At 46.0% G+C, this 21,023-nt stretch overlaps 1 protein-coding gene across 1 annotated transcript in view; it reads left to right on the top strand.

Moving 5' to 3' along the window:
- The window catches only part of LOC142466798 (uncharacterized), a 129,712-nt gene that overhangs the window by 7,878 nt on the left and 100,811 nt on the right, over positions 1 to 21,023 (top strand). The window lies entirely within an intron of this gene.

The following is a 21,023-nucleotide window of genomic DNA, read 5'->3' as shown; positions in this document are numbered from 1 at the left end:
ACCCACTGCGATCAATCGCCCTCCAGCAAAGGTAAATGAGAATTTTCACAGCTTAGTGTTAAGACCTGCTTTACTGGTGATGCCGTGATGTGGCAGCAGGCTTATAACGCCTTTGCCAAAGGGTTTAACTAAATAATCCTTACTCACGAGAATTCTAATGAAGTATTTAAATATACACAGCTCAACCCCGTTATAGTGTGATCCGCTACAACGCGTATTCTGAGGCCAGAGTCACGTGTGTTATGAATAGCCCAGATATCTTCAACTCATTCATGTTACAAGCACAACAAGTTCTTTGTCTTTTCTTCACTTTATTGGGGAAAGCATAGATACACAAAGGCACTTGTGGATGATGGTGTTGTGAGAGAATGTCTCTATAGTGAGTGTGCTTGATAGTAGGGAAAGGTGAAAAGGATAAGACCTTGCCAGTATAGAGGTAACAGAACGTACTCACTCAGCCAATGTTGGAAGTAAAAGGAAGTGTGAGGGAATTCTGGGTAGCAGGAATAGTCTTGGGACAGACTATCTGGAAACAAACAAGAGGGGAGGGCAGAATAGCCCATTCTGAGAAGAATCTCAGAGGTTGCTGTAGCAACTCACTGGCTACCTGCTTACAGGCAGAAAGGGCAACATATTGATACATCACACAGGCACGGTGTGTGTATGTGGAGCAAATGAATGCAGCTGAACTTAAGGATCTGACAAGCAGAAGGGGGGTCAGGCAGAAATGTGATTCTTGTGCCATGATACTCCCCGTCTGGTATCTGGAGATACCACTATATAACTGAAATATGTGGAACATATGTGTAATGCATAACAAAGATAACATCACATTCTCAAACAATGCAAGTCCATGTCCACATAGCGGTGTGACAACGGCCGGTATCACTGGTTTCAAAGTCTCTTGGCCAAGGTTCTTTGGCAAAGGATGCAGGGTGGATGCACAGCTCCAGGTTAGCTGGTTGCACCACAATTTCTTTGTGTAAAAGTCTGGCGCTGTTTTTTTTTTTAGCTTTGTGAGAGAACAGTCCTTTTGTCTCTGTAATTTTACCTTGTAGGTATGCTTGTCGTGGTAGCCTGTCACTCTTATCACCTGGCGTTTGGCAGAAGGAGATGGCTTTTGGCTCCTTGCGGAAGCAGAACAACAGTCCTGGAAGACTGGTTGTCGAGTCTAGTCCAGTAAAGAGGGCATTGTTCAGGGAGACTCCCTGGAGCTGAGCACTGGGGCTGAACACTACCCAGATTTGATCGGGTTCCTGAGGGTGGTAGACCCCAGATGATTGGAGGTACCAGCATTCTTCACCTTCCTTCTTTAGAAGTGCTGGCTCTGCGTGGCCGGTAAGGAATATCTTCTGGATGAAGACCACAAAGTTGTTTTTGGTCTCCGGTTTCCTTTGTAGGTCGCAGCGGTGCGAAGTGAACCTAGAGATGGCATGTTCTCCATTGTTGGGGAGGCGCCTTCTTGGTGTACGGAATGGTAGTGGGTTCACCCAACTGCCCGGTCCGTGTTTGACGAGCTTCTTGACCGTTAACCTCAGGAATCCTCTATCTTCCATCGATGGTTTTTGCTTGTCGTCCCTTGTGGTCTGGAACGTTGTGCACCGTAAATCATTGGTGCATTCCTCTTGCACGAGAACTTCTCCACGTAGTTTGGTGATGCGCTTTTGTGTCTCTTTGTTAACTGCCGTCAGGAGGTTATTTTCTCCCTGGACATGATGAAGAACAGTCTCTTTTGTCCTTGTAAACCCTTATGTGAAATGTCTCTGCAACTGTCTCCTTTTACGTGTGTGAAAGAGCAGTCATTTTGCCCCTGTGGTTTCACCTGCAGGGTGCAATCCTTTGCAGCTATTCCAGCCGTGGCAGCTGGCTGCTTTGTCGCTTGATATTCTATGGAGAGGAATGGCTGTACGTCTCAGCTGTATCATTGCTCTCAGGAGGACTGTCTGATTGTTTCTTTCCTTTTGGGAGATCCTTTTGTCGGTCACCTTCAAGAGGTTACTTTCTTCCTTCGGTGGAGTCGACTTGTCATCCTTGGTTGTCTGAACCACTAAACATCCTAGGCCATTGTCACATCTCCCTGATGTGAGGATGTTTTTGTTGATATCAGGGGTATGACCTTGTCTCTTCTCTTCACTTGGCCCTCCTATCACTTGGAGATGGCCAGGACATGGTTCAGAGAGGGATGTGTGTCCATATTCTGTTATCACCGTTCTGCGGTCGTCAACATAGTCTTGTCTGTGCCCTTTGTCAGTGCACACGTTGCCCACTATCACCCATCCTAGGTCAAGTTTTTGGGCGTATGGTGCATTGTGGGGTCCGTTACACCGTTTATGGACTTAATGTACCCTCAAGATGTCCCTACCGAGCAGCAGCAAGATCTTGGCTCCTTGTTCTACTGGCGGGATGTAGTTGGCTATTCCTCTGAGGTGCGGGTTATGGCGTGCCACGTCTGGTGTGGGAATCTCATCCCTGTTTGCGGCCATGTGGTTGCACTCGATGAGTGTGGGGAGAGCTATCTTCACTCTGTTACCCACTGAGCGTATGACGTAACCGCTTGCTCTTCTCCCTGCTGTCTCAGTTGACCCTGCACAGGTTCTGAGGGTGTAGGGTGAGGCATTGTCTTGTGAGTTGATGAAGTTGAAGAATTCCGTCTTCGCCAATGATCTGTTACTTTGATCGTCGAGGATTGCGTACATCCGAATAGCCCTCTCAGGTTGTCCCTGGGGGTGCACTGCGACAAGGCATATTTTGGAGCAGGACATTTTGTCACTTCCTTTTCCGCAAACCTCGGTGCACTGAGACGTGACAGATGTTGGCTCTCCTTCCTCCCCGCCATGCTCCGCTACGGAGGATGGGTTGTTGAGTTGGTGGAGTGTCAGCATCTCTGGATGTCGAGATGTTACGTGCTTGTCACTTTTGCATACTACACATTTGATGTCTTCTTTACAGTCTCTGGCTAGGTGAGTCGTGGAATTGCAGCACCTGAAGCAAACTCCGAATTCTCCGAGTAACTTCTTGCGTTCCTCTAGGGACTTCATCCTGAACCCAAAGCACCTGTTAAGTGGGTGTGGCTTCTTGTGTATGGGACATTCCCTGTTTGGGTCCCTTGGTTTCTCGTCTCCTGCGACCGACTGATCGGGAGTAGTTTGGGTCGTGGGAGACACGTCCGTCCTGTGGACCGAGATGGGTGTTTGAGTGTTACCGTATCTCGCCACTGGTCTCTCATTCCTCAGGTTGCTTGCACTGTGTGTGGGTTGCGCACCCAAGATGAAACTGATCGTTCCTTGTCCATCCCCCTTCGTGGATGAATCTCAAGAAGAATGAGAATGGGGGGAACGTGACTTGCTTCTCCCTTTTGTATTTGGAGCCTTGTGAAATCCACCTTTCTTGGAGGTTGTAGGGTAGCTTCTTCAAGATGGGTCTCACTCTGCGAGCTGAGTCTAGGACGTTGAGACCTGTTAAGGAATGCTCTTTTCTTGCAAACTCCAGCTCTTGCAGCAGGTCCCTGAGCTCTCGTAACTTCGAGTAGTCTTTAGTTGTGATCCTGGGAAAGCTGTTGACTCTTTTGAAGAGCAAATCTTCGACTGCTTCGGGGCTACCGTAGCACTCTTCTAGCCTTTCCCATACTAGGTCAAGACCTACTTGGGGGTGGTTCACATTCGCTGCCCCGAGTCTCTTCGCGTGTTCCATGGATTCTTTTCCCAGCCATTTGGCTAGCAGTCTGAGTTCTTCCCTAGCTGAGACGCCCAGGCTCTTGATTGCGTCCTTGAACGTGAACTTCCACATTAGGTAGTTCTCGGGACGGTCGTCAAAGTTGGTAAGTCCTGTTTGCACCAGGTCACGCCGGATCATGTACTTGGCCATGTCTGTCAGGCCTGAGGCATCGGCGTGTTGGTCACGTACTCAGGTAGTTGCTGGGAGGGTCCGTGCGGTCGCCTCTTTCTTGGCGTGGACGCGTGATGACTGCTGGTCCTTGTGAGGGGCTGTGTTTTTCCGTGTTGGTGTACCTGGATTGCGAGCCTGTTTAGTGCATTCGTGTGCGCGCTGGCGTGTGGATCACTGTCGCGGCTGTGGCTGTCCCAGGTAGGATGCACCCTTAAAGGAACAGCATCTTCTCCACGTGAACCTATCAAGTCTTCGGTGTCTGTTGAGTCACTCCCTTCGGGTCGAGATGGTGCGCTAGTATTTACACTGAAGAGGCTCCTTACGTAGTGCGTTGGATTGGATCCTCTGAGGCTATCCATCTGTACGGTTGCTCCCCGCCGTCCTGTCTCGCAGCTGCTTCTAAGACTTCGGCTTGGGCTATGGCGGCAGCAGCTTCCCTTTCTTGATTTAGGGCCTCCAGGTTAACGTCCACCTCTGTCTTTTTCCATGCAGCGGCGGGGGCGGCAGCGGTGGCAGTGGCTGCAGCGGCGGTGGCAGCGGCTGTCTGCTCCTCCTCTTCTATGCGGGCCCTTTCTAGTTTCATGCCTCTTTCTGAGCGTATGCGGCCCTGGCACGTGCGGCCTCTGTGGTGGCTCGCGCCTTGGTGGGGTTTGCGCTTTTGCTAGACACGTGAGATTGCGCTGATCTTGCTGACCGTGACGAGTGCCTGGATGTGCTGGAACGCTGCGATGCCGTCTCCTGCAAAAGGTCTTTTCTTTTATTCTGAGCTTCCGTGATGGCGGTTTGCACGATGCCATCACGTTCTAGGTCAATCGCCTTTTGCAGGTCGTGTTCTCGTATGCTATCTTCCGTGTTAGTTCTTGTTAGGTGAAATATGCCTGTGACAGTGCTTGGTAGCCGAAGTGATCTACCTTCAATTGAGTTATCGCCTGCTCGAGCTGTTGTACATAATTGCCAGCGCCGGCGACATTGCGTATCCCAAGTGTGGTAGTTTCCAAGGCCAACTCTAGTTTAGCATGGTGCGCTTCAATGTCAGTCTCATATTTTTCGCGGGCCTTTTGTGTCAGTGTGACTGTCCGTTTAGGCCTTGCGTCTCCCTGCACCTGTTGCAGTTGCGCAGCGGTCTCTGTGTCTGAGTGGTCACTCTCCTGCGTGATGTCTGGTGAGGATCTGAGTTCTGCCATGCTTTATGTGTGTGTAGGCCTTTAGCCAATGCGTGTGACGTGCGGTCTTTTACCTGCGTCAGCGATGGGCGACTGTCTCAGATGATGCCGAGCGGTGTCCTTCAGCGTAGGGGTAGCTGTACTTACAGGTGTCCGTTGGCTCTGACCCGTGTTCTGGCAGGCGTCTGCTGGCGTGGCCCTTGGTGGCGCTGGCCGTGGGGACGTGCGCAGGGTTAAGTGAGATGGTAATCCCTCACTGTGAAGCTGTGCAGAGGGTGGACTCAAAGACAGAAAAGAGCAATCAAGATTCTGTGTATGGTTCACTGTTTGACTGCAGTGCTGGAGCCTTGTTGGTTGCAGGCTGTGTGCAGTGTAAGCTGATTGCTGTACTGCTGCAGGCTGTGTGCAGTGTAAAGTAGATGAACAAAGGCAGTGCACTGCCAGCAAAAACGGAGGAGGCTAATGGTAGCAAAAAGAACTGGTTTATTAAATAAAAGGATCAAGCATGACCCCTGGAGCACCCAGAAACCACACACCTATGCGTTTCAGGCCGTGCGCCCTTTATCAAGGTGTATTTGATTTAGGGCGCACGGCCCGAAACGCGTAGGTGTGTGGTTTCTGGGTGCTCCAGGGGTCATGCTTGATCCTTTTATTTAATAAACCAGTTCTTTTTGCTACCATTAGCCTCCTCCGTTTTTGCTGGCAGTGCACTGCCTTTGTTCATCTTCTTTACCTTCTCTGCTGGTGGATTGCACGCTTTTCAAGAAAAAACCTGATGGGACTGCTCCTCTGGAATTAAGAAGTGAGTGTTCTTTATATACTATGCCTAGTTATTATGGTTGGGACAATCTCTGTACTGTTCATTGTGCTGATTAGCACTAGGTACTAGTCCCTTGCCCTATTAGGGTATGTTTTCTTTACTCACCATCATATAGGAGTGTCCCCTACGGAGGTATCATTACATAATCAATTTAAAAAGGGACTCATATACTTTGATGCACCGGTTACCCCCACTGTGTGCAGTGTAAGCTGCTTGCTGTTAGTAAGGCTGCTGCTTGTCAGTCTGCAGAGACTGCTCTGTGTTAGCATAAAGTCTTTGAGTAGCAGCTCCTGTATGTGTCTTTAAGGCACACGGTCCTCCTTTTCACTGTTCTGAGGCCAGAGTCACGTGTAGTATGAATAGCCCAGATAGCTTCAACTCATTCCTGTTACAAGCACAACAAGTTCTTTCTCTTTTCTTCACTTTATTAGGAAAGCATAGATACACAAAGGCACTTGTGGATGATGGTGTTGTGAGAGAATGTCTCTATAGTGAGTGTGCTTGAAAGTAGGGAAAGGTGAAAAGGATAAGGCCTTGCCAGTAGAGAGGTAACAGAACGTACTCACTCAGCCAATGTTGGAAGTGTGAGGGAATTCTGGGTAGCGGGAATAGTCTTGGGACAGACTATCTGGAAACAAACAAGAGGGGAGGGCAGAATAGCCCATTCTGAGAACAATCTCAGAGGTTGCTATAGCAACTCACTGGCTACCTGCTCACAGGCAGAAAGGGCAACATATTGATACATCATACAGTACAGGCACGATGTGTGTATGTGGAACAAATGCATGCAGCTGAACTTAAGGAGCTGACAAGCAGAAGGGGGGTCAGGCAGAAATGTGATTCTTGTTCCATGATAACGCAGATTCGCTTATAACGCAATGATAGAGTGGCTCCTGTAAAAACATTTTTTACAGGTTTTGCCATTGCCGGACACACACACACACACACACACACACACACACACACACACACACACACACACACACACACACACACACACACACACACACACACACACACACACACACACATATTGACTTTTATTTAAAACACAATATGTATTATATTCTGATCTCTCTAGTTTCACTCATCAGCCACTGTAAAACATATTTTCAATTTTTATATGTACAAAAATGCTTGTCTTGTGCTTTATAAAAGTACAATAGATCTTTGAAAATAAGTGATAAGACACTATGTAGTACTGGAATTGGCAGCTCTGTGCTGCACTTTTTGTCCAAGTCCTTCGAAAAACACCACAATATCAGTTGTAATTGCCCTGTTTACAGTATATGCATAATTCCTGAGATATAGTCAAAATGGATGTTTATGCCTTATTATACCAAGTTACAGTTCTTGATTGTAGATATTAGCATATACAGTATTGTTCTCTGCAGAAGCAGCTCTCTCTCTTAAGGATTTTAAATTGAGCACAGTTTGAGAATTTGTGCATATTGTGCAGTCTAGTACTCAATATTTGTTTGGTACTGTGCTGCATGTTTTGTCAGTCCTTAATACAGGCATACCCCGCATTAACGTACGCAATGGGACCGGAGCATGTATGTAAAGCGAATATGTACTTAAAGTGAAGCACTACCTTTTTCCCACTTATCGATGCATGTACTGTACTGCAATCGTCCTATACCTGCATAACTGATGTAAATAAGGCAATTGTAACAGGCTCTATAGTCTCCCCGCTTGCGCACAGCTTCGGTACAGGTAGGGAGCCGGTATTGCTGTTCAGGACATGCTGACTGGCGCATGCGTGAGCTGCCGTTTGCCTATTGAGCGAGATGTACTTACTCGCGAGTGTACTTAAAGTGAGTGTACTTAAACAGGGGTATGCCTGTAAGATGTTTTTTAGCCATTGATAGCCACAGAATTCACACTATTCACACAATTCGTAAGGTGCATCTATGATGAAGACTTGTACCATATTAATCCATTTTATGAGACTTAATCCAAGATATGGGTTTGTACTAGTGTCTGCAGTAGCAATACTTTTGATAAGGCATGGTTATAAAACGAGTGCAGCTATGTAGTGTGATGCTCTGTGAAGTGCCTATAATGGCTATGCTATGTTGCACAATTTACCCCACTCTTTTTAGGATAGATTTCTTGTAATTAAATCTGACCTGATTGTTTATAGATGTCTATGCAATTTGTTGTAACTAAATCGTAATAAGTACATATACAGTGATGGTTGATATTCCTCTGAGGGAGGAATACGGCAGGAGAAAACGTCAGAATACAGTAGTATTTAGGTGAGGAACGTGTAGCTCCAGGACTAGGAGGATCAGGAATAAACAATAGGTTTCATATTAAATTTAATGGAGGGATGTAATGATGAGTTTAAATACATTGAATCAGCAGTCCTGGAACCACTGAGCTGGCTGGCCTGCTTAGTCATAAGACGTCCGCAAGTTGTGCCCGGGAGCAACTACTGTAAAAGGCCAAGTTTTCAGGGCAACACATATCTAAGAGTTGTTTTAGTGATCGTTAGAGTCAGCATAATATGTAAATGTTAGAGAAATCTTGAAAACCTGGCCTATTGGTTGCTCTTAAGAGATCGGAATGAGAGAAATCTTGGTTGGTGAAACAGACAATGCTGACAGTTTCTTTGCCTGTGTAGCAGTCAACCAAAACCAGTTACAGAACCCCCCTAACATCCCCCCCAACAGTAGGACTGAACACTATTAGAAATGACTTTAAAGTGGAAGGGAATTACAGCTTCCAGGTTTTATGGACAACACGCCTCAACACCTCCTAGGATAATCCATGAAAACGTCCTGCACTTGCTCTGTCCGGGAACACTGTTCAATCAAATCTACTGCATGAGGTCTTTTTCAGCAACCATACAGACAGAGTAAGTGTACTTGCAGGACGTTTTCTCCTGCTATGGAGCAACTCAACAACGGAGCATAACGGGAGAACTTCACCGTGCGATGGCTGACCCGTGGTGTCGGCTTCCCAGCACCATGCTCCGGGTAAGTCCTGCTTGGGGGTGTCGCCGGGTCCCCTGATCGCGGCCACCATTTTTAATTAATTTTTTTTAATAATTTTTTTGCGATCCCGGTTATAATGCGGTTGTACCGGGTGGACCCCGAGGACCGCGTTATTATGGGGTTCAGCTATATTTTCTCACATTGGATGTAGCATTGGGCATTTCTGACTTTTGTCGTATACATTTGGCCACGCTCAGTAGCACTCCTTTTGACATTATAGATATATATACATACATATAGAAAGAAAAAACAAACAGGCGCACACCTAGTGCATTACCGTATACAAATTATATATATTTTATGGAACATGAACTCATTCAAATGCCCACTCACAAAAGTAGCAGTAAAATAATTGTGTATGAGATTGGATCTCAATCGCCAACAACGTGGTCCTCTCAGTGCACCACGAGATCCTGGCGTTCTCCTGACGTCGCTCCTCCACGTCTTGCGGAAGCGGAACCTGCTCCCTGATCACCCGGCAAAGATGTCCCTCCGGATGCAAGTAGTTCAAAGTCCGTGCTGACAATTGCGGAACTGTTCACACTGTCTCTTTAGGGAGCCTAAGGAGCTCATACACAGCCTCTGTATTGTCTGCTATGCGAGTGTAAGCCACACAATTAGACCACGCCCTACGTGTTTCATCATCGAAATGACTTCATCAGGGTTTACCCATTAGGTATATCCCCAGAGTATATATAGAGAAAATTGACTCATTAATTAGTCATGCACATGAAAAACAATTAACATCTAGAGTAAATACAAATAACAAAATTCCAGAGTAATCTTAGATAGCATGTATATTAATAACACGATTCAATATGCAAATATATATAGCAATTCTCCACATACTGTATGTAAATATTCCCCACATGTAGAGAGATACCAACCTCTCAGGAGACCGAAAAATTATATGGTAATATACCACCGGATTTGGTGATCCCCTATTCAGGCTGCAAACGCTTCGGTGGAGAATATTTTGGAACTGGACTGTTCATGCATCTATTGTCTCATTATTTTATTATTTTAACAATTCGTTGTTTTATTCATATTAAATGTATTGAGTTAATTTTTATGTATATGTTGCATATATATTTGAGGGACTAGTGGTTAGGTAATCCAATATACACACATTTAGTTTTGGACTGCATTTATATTGCCCTGTTATATATTACAATTTATTTAACCTATAGCTTTAGACAGTCCTTTATACAAATACCAGCTTTGCATTTAGGGTGTATAATAGGCGCTACTTCACAGGGTTTTTGTTGTTGCTGTGTGTGTGTGTGTGTGTGTGTGTGTATGTATATATATATATATATATATATATATATATATATATATATATATATAAATAGTAACAGCAGGCACTTCCCTGGCTTGAATAGGGTAGGTGCATGTTCTATATTATTCAATAGAAAAACGATGTAACCCAGTGGGAGACAAAAACAGCAATCAAGGTAATGATGCAAAAAACAAATGTATTAAAGAAAACCAGGCACAAAAATCCAATGTTTCGGTCCTGTATAGGACCTTCCTCAGGACCTTCCTCGTTGCTGCACTTTAAAGACTCCATATGCCAAACTCAAACCATGAGTTCAGTTCTGACAAGTGTACTAAAAGCCTTAATAGGTTAAAATGTAAAAACACATTTTATTTTTGACAATGCCTAAATCTTGCAATGCCTAATCTGATTCACAAAAAATAGGCAGCAACGACGGGCTAAACTAAAAAGCACAATAATGGTGAGCTTTGAATCCCTTACGGACCGCTAGACCGTCTGCCATAGACCGTGCTCCCGGGCAGGGTCAATGTAGAAGATAGAAGTTCCAATCCTGGAAAAATGCCAGTGCACTGCTTGATCACAAAAGGAAATGTTGGGATGTCATGATCAAAAAGATTTATTGGTTAAAAAAACATAGAACAAAGTACTGACACAGCCACTCACGCGTTTCACATGCAGGGTGCATTATCAAAGAGTAACAAGTGATCACAGTGTGTTCCCTGATATAGCAACTCCCCTGAACTTAATCCAAAATGAACCAATCATTGGTCCAGCCACATCACGGGGACCCGCGGGGGCTGCTGGGACCCGTATGGCTCTACCTCTGTCCAATCAGAACTCCCCTCCTTCGCGGGCTTTGCTTACTCTCTCCCTGCGCATGCGCAACCTCTGGCTAGGTTAAGTCTGCGCTGATGCCAACCATAACATGGCGGCTCCCTGACGCGGAGCCTCCATTATCGGAGCGTTCCCTACTGCAACATACCCACCCCCAACAACAACAATGGTGGGAAGAGGGTCCCGGCTACACTTAGAACACTACATATAGCAAAAACACCTAATGACAGCTATTAGTAGAATGACGCAATTTCCACAAATCTGGAAAAAGTGACCCAAGGATGTCAATGTTTGCAATTTATATATCCAGTATGTTTCTTTCTTGGATAATCGAATGATGCGATCTCCCCCTCTCCAATCCACAGGGACGTCTCTATTGCTCTGTAAGTAAGGCCTGAAGGGTCTTTATTGTGAGTCTCAAAAAAGTGTCTTGATACACTGTGTCAAAAGACCTCTCCTGATGTTGCCCATGTGCTCCAGTATGCGGACCCTCAGTGGTCGACTGGTACGTCCCACATACTGGAAGCCACATGGGCACTCAAGGAGGTAAACCACAAAGGTGGTACGGCAATTAAGAAACGGGTGTGTTTCAAAAGTCTCCCGTGTGGATTTAGAGGTAAACTTAACCTTTTCTGTCGAGCCCTGTTTGCAAGCTTTGCAATCAAAGCATTTGAAGAAACCTATCAGTTTAGGTAACCATGGTATGGTACTCTTCTCCTTTGTCCTTTTAAACAGACTCAGGGTCAGCTTTGTCTTAATATTTGAAGCTCTCCTGTATATTACTCTTGGTTTGTCGGGGATGTTACCCTTTAACACTGGGTCCTTCATTAAAATGTGCCAATGTTTATGCAGTACGTCTTGAATCTTTCTATGATCTTTGCTAAAATCAGTGATGAATGGTATTTCATATTCCCCATTCACATCCTTCTTTTTCACTTTTAATAAATCTTGTCTTTGTAACGCTAGTGTTTTGTTAATAGCCATATCAAGCTCTTTATTTATATATTTCCTCTCTAAAAAGCGTTTTTAAGTATATCAGCCTGTTCTTTAAAAATAGAATCCTTAGTGCAATTCCTTCTCAGGCGTCTAAATTGACCCGGGGGTATGTTTTCCAACCATTTATTATGGTGACAACTTGTTTTTAGAAGGTAATTGTTACAGTCGACACTTTAAAAAAATGTTTTTGTTTTTATACTCCCATTCTTAATATAGACAGTTAAGTCTAAAAAAATCAATAGATATCTTACTTGCCTGCGTGGTAAAAACAAGATTACGTGTATTGTCATTAATATATTTTAAAAACCTGTCTTCGCTCCCCCTCCAGATAAAAAATACCTCATCTATGTAGCGGCGCCAGAGGACCAGGTCTGCAGCAAATTCATGGTTGGACCAAATAGTATCCTATTCACAGATGTCCATGAATAAGTTAGCATAACTTTGCGCAAACCTGGTCCCCATCGCCGTACCGCATCGTTGAAGATAATATGATCCATCGAAATTAAAAACTATCCCATCTAAAATGAAATCCCTCTAGCTTAGGAAGTGATGGGTCGGCCTCTAATGTTCTCTTTACTGCGTTAAAACCATCAGTGTGGTCTATAGCTGTGTACAATGATGTCACATCACTCGTACACAGAATAAAATCTTCCCAATTAAAACTGGACAATATATTAAGCACTTCAGTCGTATCTCTGAGATAGGATCTCATACCAGCAACATAAGGTTGCAAATAAAAATCTATATATTGTATACATTAGAGGTAAGAGACACTATCCCAGAGATAATCGGTCGACCCGGTGGTGCAGTGATATTCTTGTGAATCTTTGGTAAAAAATAAAATATGGCCATCCTGGGATGTTGATTATTGAGAAAATCAAACTCTTTACTATTTAAAATTCCACTTTCTTTCCCTCTTTCTAATAGTACAAGGAATTCCTCCATGAATGATCCAGTTGGATCCCTAGGTAAGCACTCATAAGTTATCTCATCTGATAAAATCCTAAGCGATTCTTGTATATAGTAGGCCAAATCCATGACTACCACCCCTGCTCCTTTATCGGCCTGCTGAATGATTATGGATTTATCTTCCTCCAATTATTTGAGGACTTCTTTTTCTTTCAATGTGAGATTATGTTTCAGCTTTCTTGTACCCTTCACCAATCTCTCTAGATCATCCTGCACCAATTGCTGAACTACTTCAATATGATGGCCTTTATAGCCACTTGGGTAAAATTTGGACTTACATTTAAAATTGGAATGTTTAAAATCAGGATCAGCATTACTAATCTCTACGACTGGACTGTTTCTTAAAATCTCTCTACTTTGAGCTTCTTTGTTTAGAAAAAAACTTTTAATTGTGAGTTGACGCACATATTTATTGGCTTCAATATATAGATTTAACCCATTGGAACTAGCAGTGGGTGCGAAATTTAATCCCTTACTTTTACTGTAAGTAATCAATTTATTCTGATTCTCACTCAGTGTTTACTACTAAATTGAATACATTAGTTACTTGGTTGTCTCCTAGCTTTGTTTCCTGTGTGTTCTTCTTCCCCCCCGCTTCCGACTAGTGGTCTTTTCTTTGACCTTGAATCTGGTGTGAGGCGTTCGCGTCTCTCTTCTAGAGTTGAGAACTGAGTCTGAATCGGAGCAGGGGGGACCTGACCTAAAAAAGGTTCAGAATGATGTGGTTTATCCCGCCAATTCCGCCGTGCACTCCCTGTACTGTCCCTTCTTATTGTGACCCTACGGGGTGGGGAACTTCTATCGCGTAATCTCTCTGGTCTCTATACTGTGGAGACTGTGACCTACATCTCCTATCATCCTCATAATGGGGCCTCCTGTATTCCCTATCATTTCCTCTAGTTTCTCTGGTCCCTCTGTCTTCCCTCATCTGATATCTTCTATCCCCCGTATTCTGACCTGTGGTGACTGAGTCATCTCTAGTAGTTACTTCTCTCTTTGATGGCCAGTATACTACTTTTTTGTTTTAGGCTCCTACTTTTGTTTATATATATTTTTTAAGTGTTAAAGGGGAGCGCCGTAGTTTTCTCCACTTCTCCTTCCTTAGCATCTGATGCTGCAGCCCGGGGAGAGCAGGCACCTGAGTGAGGCTAGGGAAGAGCTTCTCTGGGGACCTTTTCCTCTGTCCCTGCGGCTGCCGGGTTCTGCCACTCGCTCCTCGGGGCTGGTGTACGTGCTCTCCAGCAATAGGAGGATGAAGGCTGCCCAGTGCTGGGGCGATCCATGACTCAGGAAACCAGGTTACCTGCATGGAGGAAGAAGAAAAGAAAATTAGTGCTGAACTCGAGCAGGCACAGGGTTTAAATACCCGCGCTTGCTCCAATCCTCCTCCCCCCTGTTGGTGCGTGTGCAAAATTTGAATCCCTCGTGTTGAGGGGGATGAGCGGCCATCTTGGCTCTGAAACCTCTGAGGTACATCAGCCCTTATTTGAGCAATGGCCTATCTTGGGGTCTTTACCTTTATTTAAAATAGTTAATATTCCCCGCCATTTTCATTACAGGGGCCTTGTTAGACGTCATTACTGTGCCTCTTAATTGCAGGTAGTTAGTATGGTCAAATCAGAAATCGTTCTTATTGAGAATGACATCTCTTAGCAGGAAAACAAAGCCAATAGGTGGTCATGTATATAGTCAGTGTGAGTTAGGATGTGTGATATTATGGCCTCTTTATCCAAGTTGTGGGGCATGTTGGTATAAAGCAGGCCTGCCCAACTCGTAAAGTGAGAAGGGCCGAACTGCTTCAAGGAAAAAAATTTGGGGCCGCACGGGTTAAATCATCATCATCATCTCTCCTCCAGCACCTCTCATCATCATCAGCATCCTCATATCTCCCCCAGAACCCCTCACTATCAACCTCTATGATACTCCCCATCTCTCCCCCTCACCCAAACAATACCCCCCTCCACATCAAACACACAATACCCCCCTCCACATCAAACACACAATACCCCCTCCACATCCCCCCAGCCCATTCCATGTCAGCAGCCCCCCCCCAAGTTAGCATCTCATGTCAGCATCCCCCCCACAAGTCAGCATCCCCCCCATGTCTCTCTTCCCTCAATATGACACTCTCTCCCTCTCCCCTAAATGACACTCTCTCCCCCTCCCCTAAATATGACACTCTCTCTCCCTCCCCTCAATATGACACTCTCTCTTTCCCTCCCCTAAATGACACTCTCTCCCCCTCCCCTCAATATGACACTCTTTCCCCCTCCCCTCAATATGATACTCTCTCCCAATCCCCTCAATATGACACACTCTCCCCCTCCCCTCAATATGACACACTCTCCCCCTCCCCTCAATATGACACTCTTTCCCCCTCCCTTCAATATGACACTCTCCCAATCCCCTCAATATAACACTCTCCCCCTCCCCTCAATATGACACACTTTCCCCCTCCCCTCAATATGACACACTCTCCCCCGCCCCTCTATATGACACACTCTCCCCCTCCCCTCAATATGACACTCTCCCCCTCCCCTCAATATGACACTCTCTCCCTCCCCTCAATGACACTCTCTCCCTCCCCTCAATGACACTCTCTCCCCCCCTCAATATGACACTCTCTCCCCCTCCTCTCAATGACACTCTCTCCCCCTCCTCTCAATTGGACACTCTTTCCCCCTCCCCTCAATGACACACTCTCCCCCTCCCCTCAATATGACACTCTATCTCCCCTCAATATGACACTCTCTCCCTTTCCTCAATATGACACTCTCTCCCTCCCCTCAATATGACACTCTCTCCCCCTCCTCTCAATATGACACTCTCTCCCCCTCCTCTCAATATGACACTCTTTCCCCCTCCCCTAAATGACACTCTCTCCCCCTCCTCTCAATATGACACTCTTTCCCCCTCCCCTCAATGACACTCTTTCCCCCTCCCCTCAATATGACACACTCTCCCCCGCCCCTCAATATGACACACTCTCCCCCGCCCCTCAATATGACACACTCTCCCCCTCCCCTCAATATGACTCTCTCCCCCTCCCCTCAATATGACTCTCCCTCTCCCTCCCCTCAATATGACACTCTCTCCCTCCCCTCAATATGACACTCTCTCCCCCTCCTCTCAATATGACACTCTCTCCCCCTCCTCTCAATATGACATACTCTCCCACTCCCCTCAATATGACACACTCTCCCCCTCCCCTCAATATGACAGTCTCCCCCTCCCCTCAATATGACACACTCTCCCCCTCCCCTCAATATGACACTCTCCCCCTCCCCTCAATATGACATACTCTCCCCCTCCCCTCAATATGACACTCTCCTCCTCCCCTCAATATGACACACTCTCCCCCTCCCCTCAATATGACACTCTCCCCCTCCCCTCAATATGACACACTCTCCCCCTCCCCTCAATATGACTCTCTCCCCCTCCCCTCAATATGACTCTCCCTCTCCTCAATATGACACTCTCTCCCTCCCCTCAATATGACACTCTCTCCCCCTCCTCTCAATATGACACTCTCTCCCCCTCCTCTAAATATGACATACTCTCCCACTCCCCTCAATATGACACACTCTCCCCCTCCCCTCAATATGACAGTCTCCCCCTCCCCTCAATATGACACACTCTCCCCCTCCCCTCAATATGACTCTCCCCCTCCCCTCAATATGACATACTCTCCCCCTCCCCTCAATATGACACTCTCCTCCTCCCCTCAATATGACACACTCTCCCCCTCCCCTCAATATGACACTCTCCCCCTCCCCTCAATATGACACACTCTCCCCCTCCCCTCAATATGACACTCTCCCCCTCCCCTCAATATGACACACTCTCCCCCTCCTCTCAATATGACACTCTTTCCCCCTCCCCTCAATATGACACTCTCTCCCCCCCTACAACTCACACCACACCCTCCCCCTGCAACTCACATCACTCCCCCCCTTGCACCTCACATCACTTCCCCCCCCCCTGCACCTCACATGTCAGCAGCCCCCCCTCACATGTCAGCAGCCCCCCCCTCACATGTCAGCAGCCCCCCCTCACATGTCAGCAGCCCACCCCCCTCACATGTCAGCAGCCCACCCCCCTCACATGTCAGCAGCCCACCCCCCTCACATGTCAGCAGCCCACCCCCCTCACATGTCAGCAGCCCCCCCCTCACATGTCAGCAGCCCCCCCTCACATGTCAGCAACTCCCCCCCTCACATGTCAGCAGACCACCCCCACCCCTGCACCAGCCCGTTTTTCACACCCACCCCCCACCAGCCCGTTTTTCACACCCACCCCCCACCAGCCCGTTTTTCACACCCACTCCCCCACCAGCCCGTTTTTCACACCCACCCCTCCACCAGCCCGTTTTTCTCTGACTCTCTGACACACTGACACACTGACACACTGACACACAGACACACCTCTTAGATCAGCTCAGCACATCCTCTCCCCGGTACTAAGCCCCGCCCCTGCATGCTCTGACCTCCAACCCGCCCCCCGGCATCCTGCTACTGAAAAAAAAAAATACTCACGGCTGTCCCAGCACACCGCAAAACCCGGGGGCGGGGATGGAGGGAGAGAGGGGCGGGGGGGGGGTGGAGAGAGAGAGGGGATGAATTGCCGCCATTTTTTTAAACACTTTTTTTTTAAATATTTTTTTTAATTTTTTTAAATTCAATTAACTGGCTCTTGGCCGGAGCCATCGCGGGCCGCACAGAGAGGCCAGGGGCCCGCGGGCCGTAAGTTGTGCAGGCCTGCTATAAAGGCTTGAGACGTTGTGTAACCAATAAAGTATTAGGGTTAATTGTGTCAAGATGTCTGGAACAGATAATGGAAAAAATCTGTGATGCTTCGTGTCATGGTACAGATAATGAAATTGATTCAATCCTTTAAGTCACGCGAGCGCAAACTTTTCCTGCTGCACCTCCCTGTCTTCCTTGTCCCGCTCTCGCCCCCCAACCCCACCCAACCTGATTTTCGCGTCAAATGGGGGGGTCACGTGACCCACTGCGTCATTTGACACCGCGTTGCCATGGCGGCGCATCACAGCCAGCTGAATCCCGGCAAGGGGAGTGTTGCAGAGGCCTCACACGATCCCCCGGCATTTAATTTAAATGCCGTGGGGAAGAGCGCAGGGCTTCTGCAACCGCCTGTGCCCCCCCCCCCCCCCCACCGCCAGCAAAATTTCCCACCAATAAAGTATTAGGGTTAATTGTGTCAAGATGTCTGGTACAGATATTGAAATCACTTCAGTCCTTTAAGTCACTGTTCATGTTGCAAACAAGTGGTTGTAAATAAAAATCAACAATTTGGGATAAGATTTGGGATAATGAGTTCTTAGCAGATATTATAGGTCTGCCTGCTGGGGACACCCGAGACTTGGGAATTTTCTAAAGACTGATTGGCATAACTGGATGTTTTTGTATCAGAAAATGCTTTGTATCTTCCGATATGCAGCCATTAACTAAACCAATATTAATGATCGACTCGATCTGTTTTTTGTAAATCCAAGTTGGATCCATGTGGCAGGACAGCCTCGCGGTGGGGTCAGTAAGAGTACCAAACAGTGAGTAAAGCTTTTACTTTCAGTGGTTTATTTTCCACAATCAAATAAAAACTTCCCTTTAAGGAAAACAAACCATAAAATAAAACTCTACTCCCTTAGGAGACTAACTATACAGTATGTTCCTAGCTATCCCCTGGGTAGCTAGCCTACTTCCAGGTTAAACAAGATTATGCAAAAGTCTGCAGTGAAATGATATAAAGTCCGTAACTGTGTTTGGGGAGCTTTGTCCCTAGAGAGAGACCAAGTGATCCCTTCTGGATACTGCAACAGCAGCTTTCATTTCCCCTGCGGGGTTGGAAGCTGGTCCCTAGTAGACAGGACTGCTTGTCCCTGCTTGTGGCAATCCTCTGTCTGGGGAAGCACTGTTTCTAAGCGATAATAGTGAAAGCCAGGGTTGCAGACCTGTCGCAGACATACAAATGTACCCGGAAGTGGTATTTATATTTGCTGTACACTTTATTGTGGAGGGTTTTGGTCACTTTTGTTACCCCCATAACTTTTATAATGTCTTGTTATACCCACTTTCCAGCTTCACATGGCAATCTCATATAGAAAAAGCTCGTAAAGGACAAAGCAATCACTACTTATCTTCATGGTGCGCTGACAGCCAAACCAGCGTACTTAGTAATTTCGGAAAAGTCTCTCTTCTTGCTGCTCAGGTCTGGCACCTTATACAGCTAACAAACAAGAAAACAGATAAGTGCGCACAAGAATTCTAACTTAATAAAAGTGTATAGGTGATAATAATTAAATCAAATGCACCCAAAAGCGTCATATAAAGTGCATCAAATAATTGAGTGTTACCAATGTAGATGAGCGTCTGCTGCTGTGTAAAGGACCCTAGAATCTACGAACAACAAAACAAACAAAGCACACAACACTCATCGTGAAAAAGTAATAAACTGTGTTTATAAATGGGGTAATTCAAGGTTAAGCGTAGATCAAGATAGACTTAATCAGGCATATAGAGCCACACCGTGGCAGTTACCAGCAGCTGCAACCAGGAACTGCCGGGATCTCGCTCCCCCTTCCGCACACTCAGGTCAGATGAGATAGAAGACACAATACCGGACTATTGATATCTCTGCCACAGTCTCAAAGTCCCGTACGTGACGTCAGTGCGCCCGATGGACTCAGGGGAGTAGTTGTCTCAATTCTCACATGCAGCGTGTATGCTCCTTACTGCAGACCTCACTGGACATCCGCATGAATCAACAGCGTAGCGGCGTGGTCTCACAGTCCCATGTATGACGTCAGTGCGCCCGATGAGGCCCGCGGGGTATTCAAATCTGCTCTGTGCAGCAGCGTATGCCTGTCCCGCTTCAGACCTCACTGCATAACCACATAGGCTGGTGACGTCACGGCGCATGCGCCGAAGGGTAAAAAATCAACTCAGTAGTAAGAAATAAACTGAGAAGCTTCACAGGCTAAAATAAACCTTTAACCTCAAATTTAAAAAGAGTATAGGTTGAATGGTTTCTCTACTATACTGACAGAGGATCAGAAAAGGGTACTCAGTAGAGGTCTTACCTTCTCTAAATCTAATGGACCGGATGGGTTTCAACTGTATAAGGACTTGCATAAGTGCACGAGAAATGTCACTTTAAAGAGACACTATCAAAATGGATAAAGAAAATCCTATTGAGACACCCGAGGCAAGTACTGTGACCATATTGGAGAATGAGGGAGATGACCTTGTGTGTAAACACACACATTTTAAACCTAGGTCTAAGTTTTACCCAGCCCAGTCAAAGGGCCATCATGTGGAAACATTCTTCAATATGGTTAACAGTGATTTCCTTGAATTAACTAAAACATTCAAATTAAAGAGTATTAAACATAATGTAAGTTTTAATGAAAATATAGCCCTAAGATGTTTGAAAGATAACCAAACTTAATTATTAGGCAAGCCGATAAAGGGGGTGGTGTGGTTCTTCAGGATCGTAAGGATTATGAGGCTGAGGCCCACCGAGAGATTTGGCTTTCTATATTAAGATTGCCAAAGACCCAACGGCTGAATATACAGCTCTCCTTAAACAACTACTTGTTGAAGCTCTGGATAATCTGGTGCTTTCTAAATTAGAGTTTGATTTTTTGTACTCAGAATGACCCCGAGTACCCATTTTTTATCATTTGCCCAAAATCCATAAATCGCTGATTAATCCTCCGGGTCGCCCGATTATTTCGGGCATTCAGTCACTTACGTCAAATCTCTCACAATATGTTGATTTCTTTTTGCAGAGTTATGTAGTTAAATTACCTGCATATTTGAAGGACATGTCATCAGTGCTACAGATTTTCACTGGATTTGAATGGAAGAAGTCATTTAAGTGGCTAACCTGTGATGTACAGGCTCTATATACCCACATCCCGCACGACAAGGGTCTGTCGGCAATAAGGTCGGTCTTGGAGGATGATAGTTTACTACATCCCCTCAATGTGGAATTCATATTGAAAGCAATTGAGTTCATACTTACACATAATTACTGTCTCTTTCTCTCCC

Source organism: Ascaphus truei, chromosome 15 (assembly GCF_040206685.1).
Source record: "Ascaphus truei isolate aAscTru1 chromosome 15, aAscTru1.hap1, whole genome shotgun sequence".
Classification (NCBI taxonomy): Eukaryota; Metazoa; Chordata; class Amphibia; order Anura; family Ascaphidae; genus Ascaphus; species Ascaphus truei.
The sequence above is the reverse complement of the archived record's forward strand: the minus strand, read 5'-3'. Positions and strand labels throughout refer to the sequence as shown.